Raw genomic sequence first — 23,810 nt, forward strand, 5'->3', positions numbered from 1 at the left:
ACTACAATGATGAGGGGTTTGGAACAGGTCCCATATGAAGAGAGGCTAAAGAGACTGGGACTTGTCAGCTTAGAAAAGAGGAGATGGAGGGGGGATATGATAGAGGTCTATAAAAGCACAAGTGGGGTGGAGAGGATGCATACAGAAAAGTTCTTCATTAGTTCCCATAATAGAAGGACTAGAGGACACCAAAGGAAAGGAATGAATAGCAGGCTTCAAACTAATAAGAGAAAGTTGTTCTTCACAAAGCAAAGAGTCAACCTGTGGAACTCCTTGCTGCAGGTGGCTGTGAAGGCTAGAACTAGAAAAGAGTTTAAAGAGAAGTGAGATCAATTCATGGAGGTTGGGCCATGGAGTGGTATTAGCCAGGGGGTAGGAGTGGTGTCCCTGCCCAAAGTTTGTGGAAGGCTGGAGAGGGATGGCACGAGACAAAAGGCTTGGTCACTGTCTTCGGTCCATCCCCTCCAGGGTCCTAGTGTTGGCCGCTGTCGGCAGACAGGCTACTGGGCTAGATGGACCTTTGGTCTGACCCAGTACGGCCATTCTAAGTTCAGGGCTCAGGGTCAGGGGTCTCAGTGGACCACCTTGATTTTCATGCAAACCTGTTCCTGGGTGGCCAGGCTGGCAGCTATCCTGCCCTAGACAGCCGCTTTCCTGTGCCTAGTGCGGAGGTCGTGGACAAGGTCCACGATGTCTGCACTGGACCAGGCAGGTGCCCGCCTCTTGCAGTCCTGGGCAAGCGCCCGGGAGCCACCAGCCTGGTCCCGGGAAGAGGGGGAGGGCTGGGGGCATCGGGTGGGTGGCTCGAGCCGTGCCAGGTGCAGGGTCTGCTGGCTGGGTGCTGGCAGGCTTACACCTGGCACGGGCACCATAGCCAGCCCGTGCCCCTTTAAGGGGTCCGTGGCTGGGAGGGGGGCAATAGAGTTTCCCTGGTGTTGGCCAGAGTGGCCACCAGGGAAAGCTGGGGAGGGCTAGCCTCCCACTAGTTCGAATTAATGGGCTACATAGCCCTTAATTTAACTAGTAAGTTCGAACAAGGCTTAGTCCTCGTACAATGAGGTTTACCTAGTTCGAACTGAGCGCTCCACTAGTTCGAATGTACTTTGTAGTGTAGACATACCCTAAGAAAGAAAAATCCATGCAAGGGAAGTGAAAGTGAGGTGGGGTGATGAAACCCAACTTAAACTCTAGGCCAGGACACAAATCCAACCCAGGATCCCCTAGCCTATGGACTAGACTATCAAATTCAGTCTCCTGCACCATTTAACAGATGTGTGGCTATCAGGGCTGGACGGAGGCATGGGTAAGCTGGGCAGCTACCCAGGGCACCAATCTATGGGGGGCGCCTGATGATATCTGTAAGGGACACCGCACGCCCCTTACAGCTACCATCAGGAGCCTTGCGCCCGGCTCCAGCAGTGCTGGCCCCGCGGCGCCAGACAACAGCGCCCTTGCCCCCATGCATGCGGGGCCATGCACGGCCCGGCACGTGTGCCAGCAACGCTGGCTGGGCCGGGCCGGGCAGCACATGCGCCGTGCTCCCCGTGGGTGGGCCCTGGGCTGCGCGCCAGTGGCCGTGGCCGTGACCGACCCGTGCATGCGCTGAGAATCCCAGGGGCGGGCCCCGGGCTTCGCACCAGCGGCCGTGACCAACCTGTGCATGCTCTGGGAGTCCCAGGGGTGGGCCTCGGGCTTCGCGCCAGTGGCCGTGGCCGGCGCGTGCATGCTCTGAGAGTCCCAGGGGCGAGCCTCGGGCTTCGCGCCAGTGGCCGTGGCTGGCGCGTGCATGCTCTGAGAGGCCCAGGGGCGGGCCTCGGGCTTCGCGCCAGTGGCCGTGGCCGGCGCGTGCATGCGCCGTGTGCCCTGGGGGTTGGGCCCATGCCCCACGGGTGGTCCTGCGCATGTGCCCTACGCTTTGGGGCGCGCCACACTCCAGGGCCCAGGGCACCAAAAGGGCTCGGGCTGGCCCTAGTGGTTATTGAGAACATAGGTCCATTGTTCCCTGAAATCCCTCATGATTGCATAGGCAGAGCGTTCATATATACCCTTTCTACAGTGGGTTTATGGAGCACACCCTCTCACCCCTCCCCTCAACCCAGGTTTAGAGCTACTGCACAAGGTAGAAATGATGGGAAGGCCAGCACAAAGCTCCCTGAATCATGGGTGATTTTAACTCTCTTTCAAAGTATGTGGAGAGTGTACAGACGTTGCTCCTCTGGGAAGAGGCCAAGGGTGAAGCTTGGAATGACATGGAGGCGCTGCTCATGAAAGGTCTGGTGCTGATGCTAGCACAGCTGCCAGTCAATCCTCTGGACTCAGTGGAACACTGCCTCTGGCACTGTGAGACACGCTCAGATTGGTAGCACATGGGGCAATCAGCAATGGCTGTAGAACTTCCAAATGCGCAAGGCCATGTTCTTGGAACTTTGCAAATGGCTTTCCCCTGCCCTGAGGTGCCAGAACATGTGCATGAGACCCACTATGACCATGGAGATGCATGTGGCAATTATCCTATGGAAGCTTGCAATGCCAGACAACTACTGGTCAGAGGCTAATCAGTTTGGAGTGGGGAAATCTACAATAGGGGCTGCGGGAATACAAGTAGCCAAGGTGATCAATACCATTCTGCTATGGAGGGTTGTGACTCTGGGAAATGACCATAACTGTGGTGGGGCAATAGGCACAATGCACATCCCCACCATGGCCCTGACCACCTTGCCCCGGAGTTCATCAACTGCAGGGGGTACTTCTCCATGGTGCCCCAGGTGCTGGTGGATCACAAGGGTCATTTCACCAAAATCAGGTGTGGGAAGGTTGGGAAAGGTGCATGATGTGCACCTCTTTAGGAACTCATTGCTTCTTCTGAAAGATGCTCTGTGACACTTTTTTCTCAGACAGGAAAATCAGAGTCGGAGAGGTGGAAATGCCTATTGTGATCCTTGGTGACCCAGCCTACCCCTTGCTCCCATGGCTCAGAAACCCATATCCAGGCAGCCTGGACCCCAGGAAACAGGAATTCAAGAACAGGCTGAGCAGTTGCAGAATGGTAGTTGAATGTGCATTTGCATGTTTAAAGGGAAGATTTAGGAGTCTCCTGACCTGGTTGGACATCAGTGAATGTACCATTCCTTTTGTGGTGGCAGCCCATTGTGTGCTCCATAATCTGTGCGAGAGCAAGGGTTAAATTTATCTGGCAGGGGGAATAGGCGCTGAGACAGAGACTTTGAGCAGCCAGACACCAACACAATAAAGAGAGCACAGCAAGGGGCAGCACAAATCAGAGAGGTCTTGAAGGATAGTTCTGTACAAGGCTTCTTTTTAGACTCTGGCACATGGCTCTCCTCAAGGGGCCCCTGCATTCCCCATGTTTTACTTTAATCCACATCCCACCTCTGTAATTCAACCAGTAAAGAGACCGTTGTTTTTATTTGGGGAAAACAGCAGGGAAAGGAATGAAGTGGGAATCAGAAGGGGCGAGGGGAGCTCAGGAACATAAATGGGACTTCCTTCTGCCTCCCAAGGGCCTCAGGGGTATGACTCCCATGAGTTTCCCCCATATCTTAAGGCCCTAATGGCCACTGGGGACCCTGAGAGTGGAAGCAACAGGGCTGTGGGAGACTAGGTCTACACTACACTGATCTATTAGAAAAATATAGTTTTTCTGATAGTTTTTTCGGAAGATACTTTTCTGAAATTTGACCCATCTACACTGGGAGGAGAAAAACGGGGCTTCTGAAAGAGCACATCTGCTCTTCCACAAAACGCCCCTTTTCCCCAAAGTGTAGACATAGCTGGAGTAGGGACCGTGGTTGTCATTAGGGCAAATAGGGTTTTGGGAGGAGGCCCTCTCCGGACAGGAAGCCAGATGCTCCGTCACAGTGACCAGGGAGGCAAACATGGTTTCCTACTGCCTCGCCTGCTGTTCCCTGGCAACTCTTCTCTCCTGCTGCCTCATGATCCAATCCACGTGCTCTGCTTTCATCTCCTCCACAAATGAGTGCATGAAGTCCATCTGCTCACGTACATGTCTTCCCTTTTGCTTAAGGATCTGAACCAGGCAGGCAGAGGCTATAGGAAAAGGAGTTCACAGCAAACTGGCTGCTGGCCCAACTGCAAACAAAAGTTACAAGGGCAGACTTTACTACAGATACATTGTGTGAAGCCTAACTCTAGTCTGTTGGCCTACAGGAAGGTCTCTGTAAAGACAAAAATATGCTCCATGCAAAGCCAAATGTTTGCTTTAAACCAGGCACTTTACAGCAGGTGCTCAGACTTCTCAGGAGAGCATCGATATGCACTCAATCTGAAGACAGGCAGGCATGGTAAGGGGCCAGCCAGGGCAGGAGCCTACAGGTAGGAGAGGTGCCAGTGGGAGATGGTGGCTTGCCACTGAGTCCAGCACATGCTGTGTCAAGCACACATGGCTTCCTGGGTCAGTGCTACTTTCCTAGCCAGGGCAGGAGCCTGCAGTTGGGAGTGAAAAGGAGAGGGAAGGGATGTGTCCATTTCCTGCTGTTTCTGGCACATGCTGGATCCGGCACATGTGGCTTCCTAGGGACACTGCTTTTTTCCCTGCCTGTTGGGGCGGGGAGTGTGTCCAGTACACATGACTTCCCAGGGAGAGTGCTAATAGGTTTCCCTCCTCTTCCTCCAAATTGCCACGCAAGGTATCAGTCTTCTCCACATCACACAGAGTGATCAGGAACAGATGCTGACTAAATGTGGCCAGAAACCTGGGCCGTATGCTGCACTGCTTTGTGGGTCAATGACGCCAGACCACTTACTTGTGGCTTGGAATGGGAAGGTGTCCTACAACAGAGGATGGAATAAGGCAGGCCTGACCCAAAACCTTGTGAGAAGGATTAAAGAGTTCCTATATGAGAATTTCATGGACCCGTGCAAGAAAGACTCCTGCTCCATCTGCAGACATGTGAACAAGTGTTTCAGCCCCCCAGGCTGTGTAGGGGGAGAGAGTGCATTGCATCTCACACCTCATTGCCTTAATATGCTTGTAGTTAGACAAAGTTTAGGAACTCACCAGAAGTATCCTCCCCAAGGTTGGTACTGGACTGGGAGATATCCTGGGAAGAGGCGACCAGCTCCAATGTAATGACCAACTCCTGGCTCTCAAGGATCACTGGCTGGCTAGTCTCCTCCTTCTTCTCCTGCCCCTCTGCCCCCACACTGTCCTCCATGCTGATGCTAGGGAGGACTCCATGCCCACTCTGGGGAAGCTGGCCGGGCTCCCCTCAAATAGCATCCAACTTTTTGTAGTAGCAGCACGTGAGCTGATCCATCAGACTATCCGCTTGCTTCCTTCACCATGCGATAGGACTGCATCAGCGCCTTGATTTTCACTAGGCACTGCTGGGAGTCCCTGGAATGACCTTTAGCTGCCAGGCAGCTTGTGATCTTGCTGTAAATGTCCACATTCCTCTTGCTGGTTTGAAGCTCAGAGAGGATGACTTCATCTTCCCATGCCTTGATGAGGTTCAAGATCTCTTGGACATGCCACCCTGGCACTTTTCTGTGCCTGTGGGAGCAGAAGTATTCGAAGTTGTCACAATGTTGATAGAATTGTTCAAGGTCATCCCCATGGCTGTGTCCAGACTCCATGCCTCCGTCGACGGAGGCATGTAGATTAGCCAGATCGGAAGAGGGAAATGAAGCCGCGATTAAAATAATCGCGGCTTCATTTAAATTTAAATGGCTGCCCCGATCTGCCGATCAGCTGTTTGTCGGCAGATCGGGAGAGTCTGGACGCGATGCCCCGACAAAGAAGCCTTTCTTCATCGACACAGGTAAGCCTGGTTTCACGAGGCTTACCTGTGTCGATGAAGAAAGGCTTCTTTGTCGGGGCATCGCGTCCAGACTCTCCCGATCTGCCGACAAACAGCTGATCGGCAGATCGGGGCAGCCATTTAAATTTAAATGAAGCCGCGATTATTTTAATCGCGGCTTCATTTCCCTCTTCCGATCTGGCTAATCTACATGCCTCTGTCGACGGAGGCATGGAGTCTGGACACAGCCCATGTGTGCCATGGTGTGCCGCTCACTCTGAGGCTACATCTACACTGTAGCCTTCTTCCGCAAAAGCTTATGCAAATGAAGTGCAGAGTGGAATATCGCTGCGCTTCATTTGCATAATTAGTTAGGAGCCTCTCGTGCAAGAGGCTATTGCGCAAAAAGGAGCTGTGTAGATGGCTCCTTTTTGCACAAAAACCCCCTCTTGCACAAGAGCCATTCTTTCTCATTTGTTCAGGAAGAATGGCTCTTGCGCAAGAGGGGTTTTTTGCACAAAAAGGAGCCATCTACACAGATCCTTTTTGCGCAAAACCCTCCTGCGCAAAATTGGTTGCTAATGGAAATGAAGCAAGGTGATATTCCACTCCATGCTTCATTTGCATACGCTTTTGCGAAAGAAGACTACAGTGTATAAGTAGCCTCAATGTGCCCACAACACTGGCCATATGGGAAAGGTCTTTATACTTTTCCCATGGCTTTTTGTGCTCACCAGGGAGAGCAGTAGAGATGCAAGTTCTGGCCAGAGTAATCAGGGCAGGGAGCTGCAGAAGGCCTCCCAGAGGCCAATAGCCTCAACATCCCAGCAAATCTGTGTCTACACTACCATAAATTCAACCATGCAAGGTTGGGAATAGCGTTACTCCTCGTGAAAAGCAGGAGTACTCAAATTGACTTTCATGGCCCTTAAGGTTGACATGTCAGGCTTGGTAATGTAGATGCATCAATTAGAAAATTGGCTATATGCTATTATATTCAATGCAAAGTCCTAATGTAGACCAGGATTTAGGGGTGGCAATATTATCTAAGAAGGATTACATAATCCTCACCAATTGTTTAAATAAATAATTAATAAACAAAGTTGAAACCTTCATATCACTATTTAGTAGTGCATTAAGTAGGGTTTTCTTTGTGAGAGTAGAGAGGGGAGAGAAGGCAAATAGTTTTAAACAGCTAACATTGAAGGAGGAGGAGAAGAATATATAGTGCAAAGACTCTTTAAGAAGACTCAACAAAATTCATTTTCCATGCACACATTTTCCTGCAAATTACAGATATATCATTCTCTGTTCTGTTTTTTCCTTGTTCACTCCTCAAAAACACAATGGCAGCATGATAAGTAATTTTCTTACAGGGTAATATAGGATGAAATCAATCCAACAGAGGGCTTAAAAACAACTCTTTAAAAAAAGCTCTTCTATTTTATTGCTGATGGTGGTTTCTACTTATGTTCATGAAAACACAATTCAACTAAACTATACAAACATTTTTTCTATTAAATTATAAGTGATGGAAGCTGCCAAAAAAAAACATAGACATGAATAAAAATAGAAACTGAAACAAAGAATCCAATTGAGGAATAATTCAATTGTCATTTAGCAGCACTTCAGCTTCTGAGAAATAACCATTCAAAATTTGTCAGTTAATGCATTTTCTCCACTTTTGCTTTTACAATGGTTGAAATTAAATTAGTCAAATTAATCATATCTCTTCAAAAGCAACACACTAAAAACTAGAGAAGCCTAAATTGCAAAACATGCTACAAAAATCAGCTAGTTCTGCTCAGTGTACATACTAATGTCATTAATATGGCTGTGGGATACTTATAATTGGGTATTTAGCTGAACTTGGAAGGCAATGCTGTTGCAGAAACACAGGAAATGCAGCATTGTCTAGAAAAGTGAATGTTCACGCTGAATGGGGATTTTGCTACAGTGATGAATGCAAGTTTGTGCCCTTAATGTACCTGTTACCTCATATGAAAACAAGAAATGTTGTGTGATAGCTGATCTAAGCTATTTGCTTCGGTAAAACCAAAACTGCAGTTAAAGAGGAAAATATAATGCAGCCCCAGGCTTTGGCTTTTTTCTGCGGAGTTCTGTTCCCAGTTAACTAAAACTTCACTCTCAGGCTATAATAACTCTACCAGGAATTTCTTAGCACTAACCCCCTCACCATCCCACCCCAGTACTTTCACAGAAGCTCTGACTGCTCTGATTGAAAACACTGATAAGACCCCACACAATCACTCCCTCTTCAATATAGCTCTACAAAATATTCAACCAAATCGTACCAAATACCTGAGAATCTGAACTCAACAAGGTTTATTCCAGGTTAGGCCACATCTATGCAGGGCTTAAAAGTGAGTTTTCTTCAGTTGTCTCATGCATAAGGAATTAAAATTGAGCTAAAGTGTTTGAATGTGATTTTTTCAGAATTTTTTGACAGGATTTTGATTGCAGTGTGAATTGCATTCCTAGAACCACTTAAATATAGCTAGCACAGTGTGAGAGCTTGAACACAGAGCATAAGGAGGTCTTGAATTCTGAGTCCAGCTCCAACACTGATTCACTGTATAGACTTGAGAAAGTCACTTCATCTTTTTGCTTTTGTTTCCTCCCCTGCAAAATAGGATGGTAATATTTACTGGAGCTGGCTGGACAACACTAATTCCGTTCCACAACAACTTCCAGGGTTTCAAATGTTGTTTCCCTTACACACCAAGGCATACACAAAATCCTTCAAGCATTTTACCAAAATAGATTTGGGTCAAGTGCTGGGTTTTGATAAAAAAAAGTCAGGTTTTGTATTCAGGTTTATATGAAATAGAGAGAGAGAGAGAGAGAGAGAGAGAGAGAGAGAGAGAGAGAGAGAGAAAGAGAGAGAGAGAGGATTGAAGGGTACATCTACACTACAGATGAAGATGGAAGCTGCTGCTGTAGATCTTCCAAGGTTCAAACTGAGGGGGCACTCTGGTTGATGCCGATAGTCCTGCTTCCATGAGGAGTAAGGGAAGTTGAAGGAAGAGTGTTTCCCTTCAATTTCCTGCAGTGTGGATAGCGCCAAAAGTCAAGTTAAGATACTTAGACTTCAGCTTTGCAATTAACGTAGCTGAAGTAATGTATCTTAATTCAACCTTGTCCCGTAGTGTAGATGTACCCTGAGGCTATGTCTAGACTGCCTCCTCTTGTGTCAAAAAATATGCAAATGAGGCTAAGCGTGGAATATCGCCGTACCTCATTTGCATAATTAATGAGGCTCCGTTTTTGTGCAAGAGGCTTTTGTGCAAAAAGGAGCCATCTACCCAGCTCCTTTTTGCACAAAAAAACCCTTTTGCGCAAGAGCTATTCTTCCTGAAAAAAGGAGGAAGAACGGCTCTTGCGCAAAAGCCTCTTGTGCATAAACAGAGCCTCGTTAATTGTGCAAATGAGGTGCAGCAATATTCCATGCTTCGCCTCATTTGCATATTCTTTTGCACAGGAGGGGGCAATCTAGACATAGCCTTAGAGTTTAAGGCCAGAAAGGAACACTAAATCATAGTGTGATCTGTTATATCACAAGCCAGCAATGTCACCTAGAACCTACACATTAAACCCAATCTTCTTTTTTCTCTCTTCTCAAAATAACCAGAGATTCCACCACATACTGCAGAAACATTGTAACTGAAAACTTTATTGAAATTGATTCATATCCTCAAATCCTTTCAGCTTTCAAAAATGCCTTTTCCACAAAACCATATTTTGTCAAAAAATGTTCCAACTTATTCTAATATTTACTTGCATCACATAGGTGTTAAAAGTCCATTTTTGAGCCTTGCAGCTCCTTGGAGAGGGAAGCACTATCTAGGTGTGATTAGTAGTACACACGATATTGACAGAGGACACCCCACTTTCAATTTGAATGAGATATTCATGACACAACCTGCAGTTCTGGTACATAGTTTGAGTGGCCATCCAAAAACACAATGGCTACGTCTAGATTGCATCCCTTTTTCGGAAAGGGATGTAAATTAGACGTAGCCAATAAGCATTATGTACACAATTCCCTGAAGCTAGAAATCATACTCATTAGTCACAACAGTTTCATTCTCTTCTTTATATGAAGATCAAGCAACAGCAGTATAATCCAAAAGACATGAACATTTCCTATTGTAAATTTTACAGTCTAACAAAATTTAACTAGCGCCTCATAAATCACTACCATTCTGAAAACAAAGCAATCTTTTGCTAAAACTGGCCCCACACTAGTGAAGGAAGAATGGGAACAGGTCAGCAAGAAGTCAGAGAGAAGGGTCAATATGACAAGCAGTTAGTCCACTTCCAGTCCTAGCGTGTTTTTTCTATATTATGGTCTTTGTCTAGAACAATGCTTTGGATGATGTTAAATTATTAGGATTGATGATGTCTAACCCCAGATTGCTTATTATTTTTCATAAAATGTGACTCAGGTTTGCCAGATAGAAAATGTAAACTTCAGCTTCTTTTCCCCCAAAATTACTTCCCAGTTCGAGTTCCTTCTCTTAGCATGGATGGCTGGACTGAAAAATGGGGATGACACAGCAGCTGGTCCCTTTGAATTCTATATAGTTTATAGTGCATGCTGCAAGCAGATTTCCACCACAATCCCTCTGACCAACAATGGTGCTTACTCCATGGGAGATTTAATGGGCTTTTCCCACAAGAATGAAGTAGGCTTCTTCCAAAGAGATAGGATCTTCTTTTAAAATTGAGATTCATATCTTTTGGCACAGGGGTTTCTGTAAGAAAAAGCAGACAGTGCACATACATTCCTGGATTGCACTTGGGTTTCTTAAGTACTCCAGCAACACTGCTCATGACTAACTTTGTAGTCAGCCCTCATTGTCCAGACACAAAGCTTTCAATTAATTTGAATTAAGCTTTTTCCATAATGTTTTTCTATCCTAGCTTCCAGCTTACTGGCTGTGTCTACACTGCACCCCTTTTCTGGAAAAGGGATGCAGATTAGACACTTTGGAATAGCGAAATCCGCGGGGGATTTAAATATCCCTCGCGGTATTTGCATTAACATGGCTGCTGCTTTTATCCGGCTTGGGGATAAGCCGGAGAAAAGCGCCAGTCTAGACGTGATTCTCCGGAAAATAAGCCCTTTTCCGGAGGATCTGTTATTCCTACTTGAAAGTCACAGCCACTATGTTTAGCAGAAATGTCCTCCATTTTATTTTTCCACAGAGGATATGGCAGCAGAGAATATCTTGCTACAGCATTGCTGGGCAGGAATAGCCACTCAATCGGGATAAAGACCTGACCATATGGTGCTGTGAGATGTCTGTGTTTCCCAATGATAATTTTTCATCATAGTTTTTAGATTTTACTGTTATTTGGTTACACCCTTAACAAGCCCAAGTTTGAGGTGCCCATCATGCTAACCCTGGGCATGTAGTGAATCAGCGTGGCCTCCTGCTGACCCGAAGGAGGAAACTCCCACAAAGCCCTCTTAGTGGGTGGTGCCAGAACCACCCAGCCCCGCCCACAGGAAATGGGAAGTCAGGGCTGAGGGTATAAGAAGAGGAGCTCCAAGCTCAGTGAGTGCTCGGCTGCTGAGCCGAGCTGAGCCGAGCCTCTTCTTCAGCCCCAGTGGAGGAAGACCCTTCCACACTGCCCTCAGAGGGAGGGTTGTGTTGGGTTGCCTGGGCCACTGCTGTGCCCTGAGCACTGGCCTACACCACCATGTCTGCCGGCGGACCTGCATAACTGGACAAGGCTGCAGAAACCATGCAGTCCTGGACGCCCAGGGCTCTTGTGAGGCCCAGCATGGACCTTTACCTGCACAAGCCCCCGAGCCTATGGACGCTCTGCCGGCGCCTCTGTCCTCAGCTGACACTGAGGAGCAGCACCCGAGCCAGGTAGGCCCCCAGAGGGAGCAGGGAAGTGGCCCAGAGACAGCCGACTCCGGGGCAGCTGAAGAAATGGAGGTCAGCTGGGCAGCACGCTGTGTCTTGGACTCCACTGACCTACCAACCCAGATAGCGCATTATGGCTTGGAGCCCCGCCGACCCAGTGGCTGTGGTGCCGCCACTGCTAGGGGCTTGGGCTGGGATGCAGTGGAGCGGGTGGGCCTGCATCACCCCTGCCACACCTTCCCTTAGGTGGCAGGTTCCCCCAGTGGGGCAAAACCCCTAGCTCAGCCTGCACATTGGCCTGCACCTTTAAACCTTTTGGAATATTTACTTGTTTGACTGTTTGTTTGTTGCCCTGCCTTGAGTCCAGGCCTGGGCTCATAAACTGCTGTGCAGCCTGATTACTATTTATCAGTTCATTTGTTGCCCAACCCTGACCCAGAGCCCGGGCATCTAAAATGCCAAACGGCCTATTTGAAACTGCCCTGCCCCAAACGGGGGTGTGGTCTTTAGACTGCCGCCTGGGTTACCAGAGACTGCTTGACTGTTTGTTTGCTGCCCTGCCCCACACAAAGGTGAGGTCTCTAGAACTCATATTCGGCCTGCAGCCAGGCCTGAGGACCCAAACTCTGGTGGCCCATAGTGTGTCAGCATGCCCTCCCGCTGGCACAAACTGTTACATGACAATACACAGATTTGAACCAGGGACCTGCAATAGCATGAGTTGTAGCAGGTTGAACTAAAGATACAAAGTTCTGCTTAGCTACCACTATAATTGCTGCTGCGCCTATGCAGGTCAGCCCAGCGAGGTACACATGACACATATCTGTGAATTATATCTACAGCCTACCCCAAACAAATATCTTTTGAGTTAGCTGACTGCTCTCCTTCCCCTGCTTCTCCCCAACAAATGCCTCTGTTCTTACCATTGTTTTGTGAATTTCCAGAGGTCCAGTGGCAATTTCTTTTCTGCTCAGTACTCGGTTGAATGATTGACTCTTTGCAGAGGACTGTGCTAATTCCATCTCTTCAGAGACTGTCTACAGTACTCCCATTCACAAACATCGTTGGGACCCGGTGAGCGTCAATAATGCAACAGGAGTGGGGAAATCCATCAATGTTTTGACCACCAGACTGATCTGAGAGCTAAGGTGTTTTGTATCCCATGTGAAATAGGAGCCATTTCAATAGGCCCTGCCACTTTTGTGTTGCTGCCCACTCGTGCTCTTCACAAACTTCCTATAAACTGCTCAGCAGCTCATCTTATGGAGACCCCAGGGAGCATGCTTGCAAGAGCAACCATTGATGTGTCCTTCAATCCTTGGATCAACATGGAGTTACAAAGAACAGCTAACATAATAGCTGGTCACTGGGGACAGGGGAGTTAATCACTCTCATGCTATAGGCTGATAATGTTTGACTTAGATGAGGCTGCTATAATATTCAAATAACTGAGGAACAATGACTGCTTGTAACCTCTTAGAAGTGCCTATATCAAGTCCAGGAGGATTTCCAGTTCTTCATGTACTTCATTCCTACAATACACCTCAGCACAAGCCCACCTGGAATGCTTGCACACACTTGCTGAATGCATCAGTCTAAGTGCCATAATCAACGGAACTAAAAAGCCGTGTGCTCTGGATCTATGTCTCCAACAGCCTCAACGAATCATTATTTCATTTCCTTAAATACAGACTATAAGCAGGAAAGTGTCAAACGCTTAGGTAATGAAGTCCAGGGGTCTCTCTGCAGTCTCCCATTTCACCATCGGGGGTCCTTTCAATCTCTTACTTGAGTTCAGTGCCAGCAAGGAGGGGTCCATCTGTTTCCTAAAAAAAATTGGCTCTTGCACTCACTAAAAGAGGAGAGGAGAGGGCAGGAGGACTGCAGAGGGAGAAAGAACAAAGCAAAAGGGAAGAAACAGGAAAGCAGGGGATCACTAAGCAGGTTTCATAGGAAGGGGTGTCATAGGAGAGAACATGCTCTTGCTGACTCAAAAAACTGAAACAAGTTAAGAGTTCTTTTTAAGTTCAGGGAGGGGAGAGAAAAGGAAGCTGTTGAAAAATTGGCAGTTGCAGATTCATTCTGCTTCCCGCTCCACAGAGAATGCAGAATCTTTACAGTGCAAGGATATGGGGGTCAGCGCTCTGGATTCTTGATTTAAGAGTCCTAGAATGCAATCGTCTGACTTGCAAAAGGCTGAAACCTTTTCCAGATCTTCTCTGAGAACCCTCACATAGAACTTCATAGCATAGAGAGGGCAACATTTTCAAGTGACAAATTATCATTCACTAGTAGGTGGTATTTAGTGTGTCTGTAGGCATGAGGCATTCTTCTATGCTATCAGTTGTAGTACAAATTACAACAGTAATTCCATTTATCATTAACTAAGATATATTATTAGATGTAGCCATAAAGAGATAGTGCAAGTACCGTCTGTGCAAATACATTAAAAAATCATTAGCTGTCCTCATTCATCTTTTTAAACGTGCCTAGATTATATAAACAGTGCTTGCAGCTGTTCTGGGATTAAGTAAAATGGACCATTTGGTTATATTTGCAGTTGAAAGATTTAAACAATGTAGTCCAAAAAGAGTAATATTTAATAGAAGAAATATGAAACATGAAATTTGAAATGTAACATGAAATTTGCAAGAGACAAACAGTTTTTTCTGCTTTGCAGCATGAATGAGGTCCTAAAACAAAAAAAGCAATGGGAACATTAATAACCACAAGTGGACAGTAATTTGGTTTGAAAGAGGGACAGTGGGATTTTGATTTTGTGAAGGTCTTTCTAGAGCACTGCAAACTCTGGGTTTCTTACTTCTGAGGGACTATGCAATAGCAACACAGAATAGTAGACAGAAGGGTATTTCTGGCTGCATTTTTTTTTTTTATAAATAAGAGTTTGAAAAATCCAGTGCATTTATATTTAGTATTTAGGTATCAAATATAGACAAAATAAAGTTTTAAATTTGCATTCACTGGTTTAGTTATTTTATTATATTTTACTGAGAGTGCCCGCTTCTTTTTATTTAACTGAATCCACCATGAAGAGGAATAGCATGCCAAGGGTCACCTCAAGCTGCACAAAAAATCAGGTATTATTTAGGTCACTTTCGTCATAATAAACTGGCCTCATCACAAAAAGACAATCCATTTTCCTAATGGAACAGTAAATATGGGCACTTTTGAAGACATTTTACTGCAGTTTAATTACTGATATACTTTAAATGAACATGAGGAATTTGTTCCTTCCCTTAAATATGTGTTGAGCACTGCCAGATATCTTAAAAATAAACTTCAGTAATGGAGCTGAAAGGAAAAAAGTTCTTCTAATGGAAAATGTTGATTTGCAGCAGAACTTAAAAAACGAAAACATTTTAGCTGAAAATAAAATATGTCCATTTAGAAATGCTGCCTGATGGAGTTGTAGTTCTTTGGGTATCTCATGTTCTCATTCTCCTTGTCTGTGTGAGATTATCAGAATTCAATTGATTTTATAATTAAAGCAGAAAATATCAATTATTATTTTTGAGCATTTTTCTATTTTTAGCAATTTAAATTTTCACAACTGTGGAAAGACTCAGACAATAATCACTTAAGAACAGTAAATGTTATGATTCAACAACTTAAAGCTTTATAACGATTAAAACACAAATTGTCAACAATACATGGTAAAATAAACAAAGTAAATATTCTTAACTTAAACTTAAAGTACTTTTCCTATTTATAAATCTTGATTATTGCCCATGGAAACGTTCTGTGTTCACTGACATTTATTAATAAAAATCTGATCCTTTCAAGCCTGCCCACGATGCACCATGCTTTCCCCTCTTGGAAAGGACAAGTGATGCATTATGGGAACGCCAGGTTGTGGTAGATCATGGGAGATGTAGCCCAACCTGGAGCCAGTCTCCAGAGGAGAATGGAGATAGATGAGGCAAGCAAGCTGTAACTATCATGAGGCACCATGGCATCAATTTCAATTTTAAATATCTCAGGCTACTTCTAGAGTGCAGGCTTCTTTCAAAAGAAGCTTTTCTGGAAGAGATCTTCCAAAAAACACTTCTTCTGAAAGAGAACACTACCAAAATGCATTGAAAAAGTAATCTGCTTTTTTGAAAGATAGCATCCACACTGAATGGATGCTATCTCACATTTAAACTGTGATTACTATGGATAGAGTGGCCACGAGGGCACCTGTGCTTTTTCCTCTTTCCTCTTCTTTTGGAAGAACTCCCTCTTCCCCGTCCACACATGCCTTTTTCTGAAAGAGTTCTTCTGGGAAAAGGCTTCTTCCTCATAGAAAGAGGTTTACCAATGTCAGAAAAAACTTTCTGTTCTTTCGATTTTTTTCAAAAGAACACAATTGCAGTGTAGTCATAAGTGAAGTTTTTTTTAAAAAAACGGTCGTTTTTCTGAAAAAACTCTGTTGTGTAGACATAACCCTAGTTTGGGGCCATTCTGTTATTTGATGCACTGCTGAAGTTTTCCATTGAAGCCAAATAATTTTTATGAAAACTTTCATTTTGTCAAAAACCCAATATTCCATCAGAAACAGCTTTGACAGAAAGTTTTCAACAAGCCCAGGTCGGTAACTGTTTCCCTTTTTCCCCCTAAAAAAGATCCCAGGATAGGCAGATAACTGAAACACTGGAAAAGACTAGTCTAGAACAGGAGACATCATATCCATTCTCTTTCTCAGCCACTTGATATACAGAGGTGGAAATCCTCTGAGCACAGGGTGAATTTGGTAAAACATTGTGTGTTCAAACAAGAGTACATGATTATCTCTCAAAGTCTAGGCTACATATAAGTTCTTGGAGAACTATGTTAAACATTGAATAATCAGATTAGAATGTAGGTGTGTTTTTGTGAAGTGCCCATTTCACAAAATTATATTTAGACAAATCAACTTCTGCCACCAAAAAAAAAAAAAAATCCTGTGGCATAAAACAGTAATTTGGCCCATTAACCACATGATGGTGTTAGGTGTGTTGTCACAGCAGATACAGTGTATGAAATCCTGACCCAGCTGAAGTTGCCTCCCACTTCCGATCTGCCAGTGATACCAGTCTTTATCATCTATTTGTTACATTTTTAAATGAGTCCCTTTGTGTTCTCCCATGCTACTCCCCATGCTTTGGAATAGCTCCCTGTAAACATCTGTAAAACACTCCAAACTCCAATCTCTCCTTAAAACTCTGCTGTGATGCCTACGAAAAATATCCTGGTGCACTGGTGGCACTGCCTGTCATGCTGACCAACAAGGTCTCATTGTTTCCTTGTTTCCACTGCATCTTTTTGCAGTGGTGGGTTAGTCATTGGGCCCAGTGGGCCTGTGCCCAGGGGTCCTGGCCAATTGGGGTACCCCCATGCCCTGTCAGGAGCTCCAGGCAGGTGGGGGGAGGGAACTGCAGGTGGAAGGATGGGGAGAAGCACTCACTTGCTCTGGCCTAGTGCATCACAACCCCCAGTCTTCCACTGTCTGTATCCATCTATTGTCTCTTATTTTACACTAACAGTGTAAGCTCTTTAGGGCAGCAGCTGTCTTTTTGTTCTGTGTTTGTACATCACCTACACAGTGAGGTTCCTGTACGTACGCAGGGATCCTAGATGTTGTGGTAATACAAATAATAATAATATTTGAAATATACATGGCTTCTGTCATTGACTTCAATGGAGAAAAGAATTCAGCCTCTTTGCCAGTTTTTTGCATATTTCCATTTAATACTACAGGATCCCGTTGTTGATGGAAGTTGAATCTCTGTACATCCCTGCAGCAGTGAAATGTTGTACTCTAGAAAAAAAGAAATATAAATCTCCAGAGTAAGGAGATACAAAAGACAGTTTTGTTTCATTTTGTTCTGGTTTCTTGTGCCTCACCACTGTGGTGGTCTGTACTTATATTTTTCTGGATACTGTAAAGCTGCAAAATCTTATTGCTGGATTACAATAATAACAAAATAATGTGTCAGATGAGAAAGAGATATTTGCAACAATCTCTCCTGCCCTGGTACATGCAGAATTAAGCCCTTAGAGTGGCAAATGGGACAAGATTTCAGAATGGCAAAGCACCAAAATACTTCTTTCCTGTTTTACAAATTGTTTGCTTATGTGAGTACAACTTGTTATGCTTGGAGTCCCATAACTGTGGTGTTAAACTACCTTCAGCTGTTCATCAAAGCTCATGCTAAGCTGCATTCCATATTGGTAAGAAAGAAATATGGAAATTTCAGCTATTTTAAGCATCAAACCTGAAGGGGATCAGCCTCAGAGAATCCCATTAAAGTCAAGTGGTCTCAGGACAGAAGAGTATCAGATTGCAAGACCAAAGTTTTAATTTGCAAAATAAAAGTCTTACTAGAGGTAGCAAGGATCTCTGCAATACTTTTCTTGCTATTTTCAGTAAATAAATATTAACCCAAATTATTCATATTTATTATAAAGTACTAAAAAGCTGTCCTAGCTTAAGGAAAGATAACAAAAGTTTTGTAGGTCTCTGTTCCACTTGACCAACAAAACCCCTGGAATGGGATATATGTTTCTGCTATCACACACTTAATGAAAATCATAGTTATTTATCAGGTTTATTCATTTGTTTTAGTGAGATCTGAAACTCAAGAGTACCTATAGCAGTGCTGAAACAGGATGTGTGTCCAATGCTTTATATAAGGTGAGAATAAGTGGAGGTTACTCATCCTATGTGGTAACTGACATTCTTCGAGCTAAGTGTCCCTGTGAGTTCTCTAATGTAGGTGAAGGTACATCCCTGCACCTTCGAGGAAAGATTTCCACAGCAGTACTCTTTGGGTATGTCTACACTACCCCACTAGTGCGAACTAGCGGGGTAATGTATGCATACCGAACGTGCAAATGAAGCCCGGGATTTGAATTTCCCGGGCTTTATTTGCATAAGCCGGCCGGCGCCATTTTTAAATGCCGGCTTGTTCGAACCCCGTGTCACGCGGCTACACGCGGCACGGGCTAGATAGTTCGGACTAGCAGGCCATCAGATAGTTCGGAATGGCTTGCTAGTCTGAACTATCTAGCCCGTGCCGCGTGTAGCCGCGTGACACGGGGTTCGAACAAGCCGGCATTTAAAAATGGCGCCGGCCGGCTTATGCAAATAAAGCCTGGGAAATTCAAATCCCGGGCTTCATTTGCACGTTCGGTATGCATACATTACCCCGCTAGTTCGCACTAGTGGGGTAGTGTAGACATACCCTTACAGGGTACACTTGTGCAGTGCCTGCCTTGCAAATTGTCAGTGCTTGAATAGCACGCACACAGCCCGGGCTCCTCAGTTCTGGAGGATGGTGCAGATTCTGAAGTAGAGTGGAGGAGGGTGTGCAGTAGAGCAACCACAGAAACATTCATCTCAAACAAGGGGAATTACTACACAGAGTGAACATAATGAGGAGTCCCGTGGCACCTTAGAGATTCATTAGGGCATAAACTTTCATGTGTATAGCCCACTTCATCTGATGAATTGGAGTGGAAGTTATAGAGGCAGGGGTATAATTATAACACAATATATTGTGTTAATGAGGCTAAACAAGTCAGGGTGGAAATGAATGACCTCTCCTTTGAGAGACGTCCCTGTGGGTGCTCCACTACAAGTTGTCTCTTAGGCTGATTGGAGCTTCGAATGAGATAGAAAGGTGATGAGACAGCTCTACCCAGTTTAGTATATGATGATGAGAGGGCATAGTGCTTGCCAAAGAGTTATTGGTGGAAACACATATAGGAGATCATCAGCCCAAGGGAGCAGGAATACATCTTCCCAAGACTATTGTTCATTACAGTGGGAACTAAATTTAGTTGGTAGTAACCCCAACTCTGGAAGGTGTCAGATAGAATGGTGCCATTAAGCTCCCACTTGTGTTATAGAAGAAAGGATCAACTGAGCTTATTTGCCCTGGTGCTCTGTGCACCCAGTAGCCAGAGGGCAGAGATGTGACTATTGTGTAACAGGCACAAATTCCATGGTTTGATAGCCTTGTTGCATATGGAGTGGGACTGTGCTCCTCCTCCTCTGTTCCCATAAAACATATATGCAGCATTGTCGGGCATGATTCTCATCTTGTGAATAGAAGTAGGCATCATGTATAGCATTGAGCTCTAGAAGGTTTATGTGAAGTTTGGAGGGCCAAAGATCTGGAGTGGTTAGATGGCTCATATGAGCTCCCCATTCTGTGAGAGATGCCTCTGTGGTGATGATCGTTGCTGGAGGATCCTGTAGGAAGGGGAAAGGATGAGTCCAACATTCTTTGAGCATCTAGGGCATAGGTAGCACTTTTCTTAATCTGTGCACATTTGGTTTGTATACAATGGCTAGCCAACACTGGAGGCATCTCATGGACAAACAGGCATGTGAGACCACAAATGTGGCCTAATAGTTGCAGACAATCTCGAGCTGTTCCCTGTGGGCTGTTCCTTATCATAGCAATGAGGGTGCAGTTTGTGTGGAAGCTGTCCTGCAGAAAGGAGGTGAGACCTGTGATAGATTTGAGATGGGCCCCGATTAAGTCTATTGCCTGGATGGGTTGTAATGTAGCTTTCTTTGTGTTTACTTCTGGACCCAAGTTGTGGAAGCAATGAATGGTAATGGACATCACTAGAGTGGTTTCAGAATGAGTGGGGGTATGTCTACACTACAGCATTAACTCAAACTAACTTAATTCGAATTAGTGCATCTAGACCTAAAAAATAATTCAAATTAGCATTTTGCTCATTCGAAATAGCATGTCCACACTGAGTGGACCCTGAACCGAAGTTAAGGATGGCCGGAATCAGTGCCGGCAGGGCATCAGGTTAGGACTTGGAAAGGGTTCAGAAAAGGGCAACTAAAATGACTATGGGTTTGGAATGGGTTTAAAACTAATAAGCAAAAGTTCTTCTTCGCACAGCGCATAGTCAAACTGTGGAACTCCTTGCCACAGGAGGCTGTGAAGGCTAGAACTATAACAGAGTTAAAAGAGAAGTTAGATAAATTCATGGAGGTTGGGTCCCTGGCTATTAGCCGGGGGTAGGAATGGTGTCCCTGGTCTCTGAGGGTATGTCTACACTACCCTCCTAGTTCGAACGAGGGGGGGTAATGTAGTCATACGGAGTTGCAAATGAAGCCCGGGATTTGAATTTCCCGGGCTTCATTTGCATAAAGCCGGCCGGCGCCATTTTTAAATGCCGGCTAGGTCGGACCCCGTGCCGCGCGGCTACACACGGCATGGACTAGCTAGTTTGGATTAGGCTTCCGAAGCCTAATCTGAACTAGCTAGTCCATGCCGCGTGTAGCCGCGCGGCACGGGGTCCGAACTAGCCGGCATTTAAAAATGGCGCCGGCCGGCTTTATGCAAATGAAGCCCGGGAAATTCAAATCCCGGGCTTCATTTGCAACTCCATATGACTACATTACCCCCCCTAGTTTGAACTAGGGGGGTAGTGTAGACATACCCTGTTTGTGGAAGGCTGGAGATGGATGGCATGAGACAAATCACTTGGTCATTGTCTTTGGTCCATCCCCTCCAGGGTACCGGGTGTTGGCCCTACTGGCCTAGATGGACCTTTGGTCTGACCCAGTACGGCCGTTCTTATGTTCTTATGTTCTAAGCTCAGGGATCAGGGTCGGGAGTCTCACTGGACCAACTTGATTTTCATGCAAACCTGCTCTTGGGTTCGCATGTGGCCTTTGGTGGCCAGGCTGGCAGCTATCCTGCCCTAGACGGCCACTTTCCTGTGCCTAGTGTGGAGATCGTGGATGTTGGAGGCCTCCCCCCAAACCTCAATGAGGTCCACGATCTCCGCACTAGACCAGGAAAGTGCCCAAAACTTGTGGCCCTGGGCAGGCTTCTGTGAGCCGCCAGCCTGGTCCTGGGAAGAGGCGGAGGTATGGGTGGCAGCGGGTGGCTGGCTCATGCTGTGCCAGGTGCAGGGTCTGCTGGCTGAGTGCTGGCAGGCTTTCAACTGGCACAAGCACTGTAGCCAGACTGTGCCCCTTTAAGGGCTCCGGGGCCGGGAGGGGAGCAGACGAGTTTCCCTGGTTTGGCCCAGAGTGGCCACCAGGGCAACCTGGGAAGGGCTAGCCTCCAACTAGTTCGAATTAAGTGGCTACACAGCCCTTAATTCGAACTACTTAATTTGAACTAGGTATTACTCATGGTAGAATGAGGTTCGAATTAACTTTGTAGTGCAGACATACCCTGGGAGATTTCAGAAGACTGTCATCCAGGTAAGGAATAATAATATTACACTGGTGATTACAATTATACCATGTTTCCTGAGGTGTGCCATAATGACCTTTCAAACTACCCAATGCAGTGGGCAGGTGCATAAGTGACATGTAAATATGTGTCCTGCAGGTTGAGGGCTGAAAACCAATCTCCTTGGTCCAGCAACAGGATTGTTGTTGACAGAATCACCATTCTCAATTGTTGTCTCTTGATGAACTTGTTTAGTTGCCAAAGATTAAGGATAAGGTACCATTCACCATTTTTATTTTCCAACAAGAAATAGTGAGGAGTAAACCCCCTTCCCTCTGTGTCAAAAGGGTACGCGCTCTGCTGCTCTCAGTTGTATGAGGTAGTTGCACCTCCTGAGGGAGCAATAGTTCATGAGAGGGGGCCCTGAAGAGGGACAGGTGGGGAGGGTGGGTGGCAGGCAAGAAGAGGACTGGGATGGTATAGCCCAATCTAAGGGCTTCTAGGGCTCAACTCTTTGTGGTGATGGCTTCCCTGTTGGTTTCAGAGTCCGAATGAATGGATGCCTGAATGGATGGTGCTGGAGAGGATATAAGGTTTTCTACGCCCTTGACCAAGGCCTCATATTTACTTGTTTAATGTAGGAGATGGTGTTGCTGCTGATTCTAGAGAGTGATGTCATTGCAGTCTGAGTCTCTGGCATTGTTTCCGGTGTGCATCATATTGTCTTTGATGTTGGTGTTGTGTGCAGACCGTATATGGCTGATATTTACAGTCTCTTTTTTGTGACAGGTGTTTGGACACCCAGAAATCTGAGTGTAACACATGAATCTTTCATGGAATGGAAGATGACATTGGTTGCTGCAAAGAGTTTGTCATCATAGAAGGAGGAATTGTGTACTAGGTTCTGGGTCTCCAATGGGAAGGAGGATGAAGCAAGCCAGGTGGCACACCACATGACAATAGCAGTGGCCACGGAGCTAGTGGCCACATCTGTAGCATCTGGAGTTGGCTGAGGAGCTGTACAGGAGATCAGTTGTCCCTCTGAGACCACTGCTTTAAATTGTTGTTGTTTATCTTCAGAAATAACATACATAAATTGCATTTGTTTTGTATAATTTCTCTGGTCATATTTTGCTAACAGCTCCTAATAGTTTGCCTCCTGATATTTGTAAAAAAAAAAGTCTAAATTAGCTGTTACCACTCAAGAAAGAGATCTAGAAATCATTGTGGATAGTTCCCTGAAAACATCTGCTCAGTGTGCAGTGGCAATCAAAAAAGCCAGCAGAGGAAAGGAATAGATAATAAGACAGAAAATAGCATACTGCTTCTATATAATACTGCATGCAGATCCAATTCACCCCATCTAAAAAAGGATATATTTGATTTGGAAAAGGTACAGAGAAGGGCTACAGAAATTATTAGGAGTAAGGAATAGCTTCCATATGAGGAGAGATTAAAGAGACTGGGAGTTTTTGAGTTTGGAAAAAAAGATTACTGAAGTGGGGGATATGTTCTAAGGGCTATAAATGAATGGTGCAGAAAAAATTGATTGAAGAAATATTATTTACTCCTTCAAATAACACAAGAAGGCTGTCCAAATAAATTTATAGGCAGCAGATTTAAAACAAACAAAAGGAATAATTCTTTACAGTCAACCTGTGGAACTCTACCAGAGGATGGTATGAAAGCCCAAACTATAACAGGGTTCCAATATGAATGAAATAAATTCATGGAGGATAGATTCATCGATGACTACTAGCCACGATGAGCAGGGATGGTCTCCCTAGCATCTGTTTGCCAGAAGCTGGAAATGGATCACTTGATGATTATCTCTTCTCTTCATTCCTTCTAAACACTTGGCCTTTGCCACCATTGGAAGATAGGATACTGGTCTTGATGGATCAGGACCATTGGTTTGACCCAGT

The sequence above is a fragment of the Pelodiscus sinensis genome, chromosome 10 (genome assembly GCF_049634645.1).
Source record: "Pelodiscus sinensis isolate JC-2024 chromosome 10, ASM4963464v1, whole genome shotgun sequence".
Taxonomy (NCBI): Eukaryota; Metazoa; Chordata; order Testudines; family Trionychidae; genus Pelodiscus; species Pelodiscus sinensis.